Consider the following 6,348-nt stretch of genomic DNA (forward strand, 5'->3'; position numbering starts at 1 on the left):
AATTTTTGAACAAATACATCCCCTGCCTTTTGATAATTTTCCAGTGGAAAACGATGCAGGCCCACGTGTAAAATCTTTAATTTTGTCATTAGAAGCCCCCCATCCCCCCCTCCCGCCGAGGTTTTCCAGTCCCCGTGGAGGCGGTGTCTACGCATGCGCGCTGTGCTTCCGCCCGGGCCTGGGCGGGGTCTCTGAGTTTGAGGGGTGGAGTCCCTAGCCTGAGGGGCCTGCCGTTGCAGAACGAGGACAAAGGGTGGTGTGACGTTGTCGGTAGGTCACAATGGGCAAGAGAGGGTTAAAGGTGGCCCCGGGGTTGGTCGCAGGGAAGGCTCAGGAGGCTGGCGGGCGTTTGCGATTGGCTCAGGTTGAGGGATGAAAAGCAGTAGCGGTGGGGACCAAGGGGGCGGCTGGGGGAGGCCCCTCCCTAGCGCGACCCGCGTCTCCTGCCCTCGGAGAGTATGTCAGGCTTGTCCCCGGCAGGCTGCAAAAGGCTGAGTGGTGGGTACTCAGCGCCCCCGCACCTTCCTGGTTGCTCCCCTCGGAGTGCTCCGGAGCGCAGACCAGGCTCAGCCACCTGTCACCGAGGGCCGGGGAGCGCTGGTGGCCTGCCTGTGAGGTGTGGTGAGGGAGGTGTGGAGGAGCCCCAGAGAGCTGTCTTGGTAAAAGATAGCCATGCCGCGAATCTGTGTTCCCATATTACACAGCGGAAAGTAGTGTGCAGTGAGCATTTGTATTACCTCCGCGGGGACACTGCAGCTACATCTGTACAAGGGAGAGCGTGCTCTATTCAAGTACCCACCGATCTTTGAGAGAGACTTTATCCAGATCAGCAAAAGAGAAAAGTGATTGATGTACACCATGTGCTGGTGGTGACCTTGAGCGTCACATCCACCAGCCCAGCAGCACCTGATAGAACTGTGATGCCGGCCCAGCCAGCCGCATGCTAGGAGAAGCATGTCAGGTGTGGACGACACCCAGGGAAGAGGCCTCAGGCCTACTAAGACCTTGGAGCCAACCAGGCAGCTTCCCTTGAAGTTTGTAAAGATAGCCATCCAAGTCATGAGAAACAACAGCCCCACCTGAAGCTTGCCACTGGCCACATTTTTAACCTTCAGCTGTGTCCCCTTCAGGTACAAGAGATCTTTTTTTTTTTCTTTCACTAGGAAAACCTTGTTTACCCCCAAGACCACCATGGAGGCTTACCGCTGTACCTAGGTCATCCCAGCGAAGGCCACAGGGGACATACCTGTGTTTGAGGCAGAGCTCAGTGGTTATGGAGCCCCATGGACAAGGGGATCACCATCAGGTCAACATCAGGAGCTTCCCCATCGTCCGTGAGGTGTTTGGGGCCACCTCCTCTCATTATGAACTGTGCTCATGGAAGTACACCCTTTCCTAATCACAGTGCCTACGGTGCCTGACAGAGGGGCAGCAGTGGTCGTGATAGACAGCACAGCAGGGCCTGTGGACAGTGAGGCAACGGAGTACAGACTTGGCACATTAATACAGCACCAGCAGGGAATAGCCTTCATGGATCCGGCGGGAAGTGGAACCCCCATGTCCATGACAGGTGCTTATGCTGTGGCCTCAGAGGTCTTCACATAGTGGGAGGAAGTGCTTGCTTCTAGAGCGTACTTGCAGCATGTCAGCAAGAGCTGCTGGTCCCTCCCCGGTGGGTAGCACGTGTGTGCTGACTGCAGGGCAGAGACGACCAGCAAGCCCGTTGCAGAAGCAGCTAAAAGCCTCCCAGCAGACCTCTTGCCTCAGTCTTGCAGAGGGAAGGCTACACAGTGGACTGTGTAGGCTACACGGATGGAAGCCCGAGAGCCCCCCAGCCCAAGGCTGAAGCCCAGAGGGAGTGAAAGCAAAAGGACAGAATTCCACCAGAAGTCCATTCCAACACCATAGGACTGGGGAAGACAGACAACCCTAATATCATCCTTCTTCTGCTCCTTAACTCCCTAACATAGGGGTGAAGAAAAGGAAAAAGCCCCAGCTGCCCAGGAGGCTGAGGACACAACTCCTCCCCCATGAAAACAATAGTCTCAGCCCTACCACAAAGGAGTCTAGGTTATCCCAAAATTGAGAGGAGCTGAACTACCACTAGTTCAGGGTCTTCAAGCAGAAAGTGTTCTTCACAAACTTCAAAGCCTGTCTAACTGCACAGAGTAGAGAGGCGAACATCAAATCCAAGACGGTGGAGGAGTTGGCATGGGGGCCACCATGCAGTCATCTCAGTGTGACTGGGGCTAGGGATCACTGGGACCATATCTGAGACCAAGGACAGAGTAATTTTGAAGCCTATCAGAAAAGGAGTTAGAGCATGGAGATCTAGGTATTTCCAGTTTAGCTTGCCTTAGATTTAAGTAAATAACTTTAAAAAATGAATAAAATACATTCTAGGAATTAAGGAAAACAAAACACCATAAAGCACAATTCAAAGGCACATATCTTTTCATCATGAAATTCACGTACGTGTGTTGGTGAGAGGAGTCTGGTAGGTGATGGAAGAATCCGAAAACACCTGTATTCACACCGAGAGCGAAACTGTGACTCAGTGGGCCTATGCTGGTCAGAAGAGAAGTCTCTTACCTTCTTTCTTAATATCTTTGGACTGCTGTAACAAAAATTCATACACTGGGTGGATTATAAATAAACATTTGTTTCTCACAGTTCTGGGGGCTTGGAAAGCCAAGATTATGGTGCCAGCAGATTCACTGACTGATGAAAGCCCACTTCCTCATTTATGGCTGTGTTCTGACTAGAATCTCCCATGGCAGAAGGGACAAGCGTTTGCTCTGGGGCCTCTTATAAGGGCACTAATTACATTCATGAGGACACCACCTTTAGGGCCTAATCACCTCCCAAAGACCCCACCTCCTAATACCATCACTTTGTGGGGCAGGATTTCAACATATGAATATTCAAGGAACACAAACAGAAAAAAAACCTATAGGGCCTTCCTTTTCTCTAAAATGCACCTATTTAATTATGTAGCCCAGTGATTCTCAAACTGTAGTGGACTGAAGCATCAGCAAGGGTACTCTCCAAAATGCTGATTCTTGGCCTTAGACAAACTGGGATAGGACCATCTTAAGTGGTTCTGATGGAGGTGACCCAGGATCTTCACTTAGAAAAACCCTGGTACATAGTCCAATTTAAGAATTGACCTTGAGAGTCAGCAAGTAGGCCCTGTAGGTTTTTCATGTAGGTGTGTTCATCTTTTTGAACTCTGTGCTGGTTCATTTTAATCATACCTACTGTAGACATTCACGTTATTAACAAATGTTAGAATAAGAGCTTACTGTATGCCAGGCACTATTTTAGGTGTCTATCAGTTAAACCTTTGGATTTTTAAAAGATCTGTTTTTTATAATGCTATACACAGTCTTCCTAATTTTTTAAGCGGCTGTATTGTATGGGTGAGTGCTGCATAATCTAAGGGACAGAGGATGGGATGGAGAAGAGAGACAATAGCCCTCTTTGTTCTTATCCTTCTGATAATTACCTTTGCAAAGTAGAGGGCATGCACTGAGCTTCCAAGGCTTTATAATGTTGCCAAAAATATAAATACAAAAGTGCCATGAAATATGTAGGAAAAGACAACTGTTTTTCAACAGTGGGTTGGGGCGGGGAGGTCATGAAGCAGTGGCTATACAGTACAAAAGAAAATGACACATCCTTCTGGTTTCGAGAAGGTATCCAAATTGGGAAACATAAACTTCTCTGTCTCCCCTCTTAATGACTGGGGACTAGATCGAAGGAGAAACGACATACACATTTAAGGAAAGGAAATAAAATGTCTTATTGCCCAAGATACCAAATGATTGCTTCTTTCTTACAATATTACCTTGTCACAGTCTTGTGTCATATGTAGGAAAAAACAGGGTCCTTTAGCAAATGATAGTCACCGTTGGGAAATCCATTTGCTCTGGTTTCTACAACAACAGAATGAGAGGTTCACAATGTTGACATGTCTGGTATAAGGCCTAAAAGTAAGGCCCTGTATTATGGACCACCTCGACAGCTGGTGAAATTGCAGGGGGCCTTGAATATCCTAGTGGACCTCATGGATGAGGTCCCTCGCCAAATAACCCTCCTTATCAAGGAAACCAGAGGTTGTTCCTACTTATCCTGGAGGAATGGGTTTCAGTCCCCTGGTAGCTAGCAGAATTCTTTAAACAAGCCACCGAGGGAGCCAGATGCCACCTCCCTGTCCTGACACTACAAAGTCAGTTTGCCACAGCCCTTAGCTGTTCATTCTGTTCTTGTGTGGCCCTGCGTGACATCAGTGTCCTCCTCTGGCCTGTAAGTCTATGTGACTCATGAGCTTCTGTGGGTCTCCTCTTCCAGTGTGGGTATCATCGATTTGGCCATCCCTATAACCTTAGGGCAGGAATCCCTCCCTCACCAACAGGAAGATTGGAGGTGATTAAAACAAGTTTTATCCACTGAATAGGATCTTTGTTAAAATAAAACAAATTTCTGTATGTTTAAATAAAATAGGCCTGTGCGTAATTTTAGAAGGCTTTTTTTTTTTTTTTAACCAATAAGATGGTCAGAAAAAGTGATCTCCTCGGATACCTTGTTTCCCTTCTAGCCTGTGCTTGTGATAGACTGGTGGTAACGATCGAAATGCTTGGCCAGTTACACCATGTCTGCAAGGGCCACCGCTTATCATGGCCACACTGAGCCCAGAAATGAGTCAATCTGGGGTAAAGCAGGGAGTCATCATTTCTCAGGAAGCAAACTAAAGCCCGTACAAGAAACAGGGCCTCCCTCCAATTTACGTGTCGGTTAGGAATATGATTAACACCTGTTGCTTCGTTAACCACAAATAAGAGCTAGGCTCCCAAGGGCCGCCAGCACAGCGGGCATCAGGGCTCCAGAAGGTGGTGTGAGGGGGAAAGAAGGGAGGAGCGGGTGTGTCCCATCAAGCCCAGGTTCTGCCCCAACTGCACGTGCCCAGCAGGGGCACGGGGACCCTTCGCGATTTCTGCCCAGGGATGGTTTCCACCCGGGAGTTCTGGTGGCCAGGCAATGAAGGCCCCCTCAGGCTGCATAAAGATGTTACGGAAACTGAGGTGAGGCCAGCAAGTAACAGAAGTGGCCGTTGACTTACCATAGGCAGCACTGGGGTTGAGGGGCTGCCTGCGCTCATGTTTGTGAGAGTTCCCTCACAGTGCTCCCCTGAAGTGGACCATAAACGCTGGTTTGCACATCATCAAATGCACCTGGGTGTTCTACACTCAAAGTAGCTACCATTTATTAGCTCCGATGTGCCGCCCACGGCTACATTATCTCCTTTAATCCGCTTACCCATTTTTTGAGATAGGAACTATTATCCACATTTTACCAAGAAGGAAACTGCATTGAGTAATTTATTCAGAGTTGCACACCTAATAAGAGGCGGAGTCTAGATTCAAACCCAGAGCCAAGGTTCTTCAGGGCAACCAGGATGTGTCTGGGCACTTCTGGGGAGAAGGAACTAGAAGCAGGGGGGCTATCTAGGACAATCAACTCCACGTACAATGCCAATAAAGAGATAGGTCATGGCTTTACTACAAACACAGTTTTGTGTCGGAGCAAGAAATCAACCAGGTGTCCCATAAGCATCTATGTCAGGGTCGACAATCCAGTTAAGATGAAATAGACACAAATCCACATAACCACACTGTGTATTTTGATGTCATTTGCTCCACAGCTTACACCTTACTGTACAGATTTGTCGAAGTCGTGTTTTGTGTTTTACATAAAGCACGATTCAAAAAAGGCACGCTCTGGCATTGATCGGCAGCCAGCACTGCATACTGGTTGCATGTTTATTTCTCCTTCCCTTACGTAAGCATGTTTACATAACATCAATACCCAGAGCAGGAGCCAGATGATGTTATGCTAAGTGATGGGAACAGAAGAGTTCTGCGGAGCTCAGCACTTCAGGACAGAGCTGCCTTCTGACAGTATCTAGTAATGAGAAACTCTCCACCTGGAGAACACACCTCCTGGAGATGTGGACTCAGTTAATTTCCTTTGACTGCTTCTCTTGGGTGGGTGGTAGCCTGTCTTTAATTTCCATTGATTAGTTAGGGTTTGACTTAAGCAATTATAAAATCCGTTGAGGCTTCCAAAAAAAAAAAAAAAAACCTGACCTGGCTGAATGGGTAGTGACCTTCGTGAGGGTCTCTTGTTAAAAATTCATTGTTATGACGTATTTTCAACATAATGGTTTATAATGGCATTTACGGAACTTAATGTTAGGTCTGAAGGATTCACTTGGAAATTATGTAATTTGAGCAACAGCTATGCTAATTGTGTTCCCTCAGAAGAGTGTTTACAGGGACATGAAAT

General features: G+C 47.7%; 1 long non-coding RNA gene across 1 annotated transcript; it reads left to right on the plus strand.

Moving 5' to 3' along the window:
- The first annotated feature begins 195 nt into the window (after nucleotides 1–195).
- Nucleotides 196–3,824, plus strand: LOC118521504 (uncharacterized). Its single transcript, XR_004910172.2, has 2 exons — nucleotides 196–270; nucleotides 1,164–3,824. It is a non-coding gene; the product is annotated as an uncharacterized LOC118521504 (long non-coding RNA).
- Nucleotides 3,825–6,348: the final 2,524 nt, after the last annotated feature.

The sequence above is a fragment of the Halichoerus grypus genome, chromosome 3, assembly GCF_964656455.1.
Source record: "Halichoerus grypus chromosome 3, mHalGry1.hap1.1, whole genome shotgun sequence".
NCBI classification, from domain to species: Eukaryota; Metazoa; Chordata; class Mammalia; order Carnivora; family Phocidae; genus Halichoerus; species Halichoerus grypus.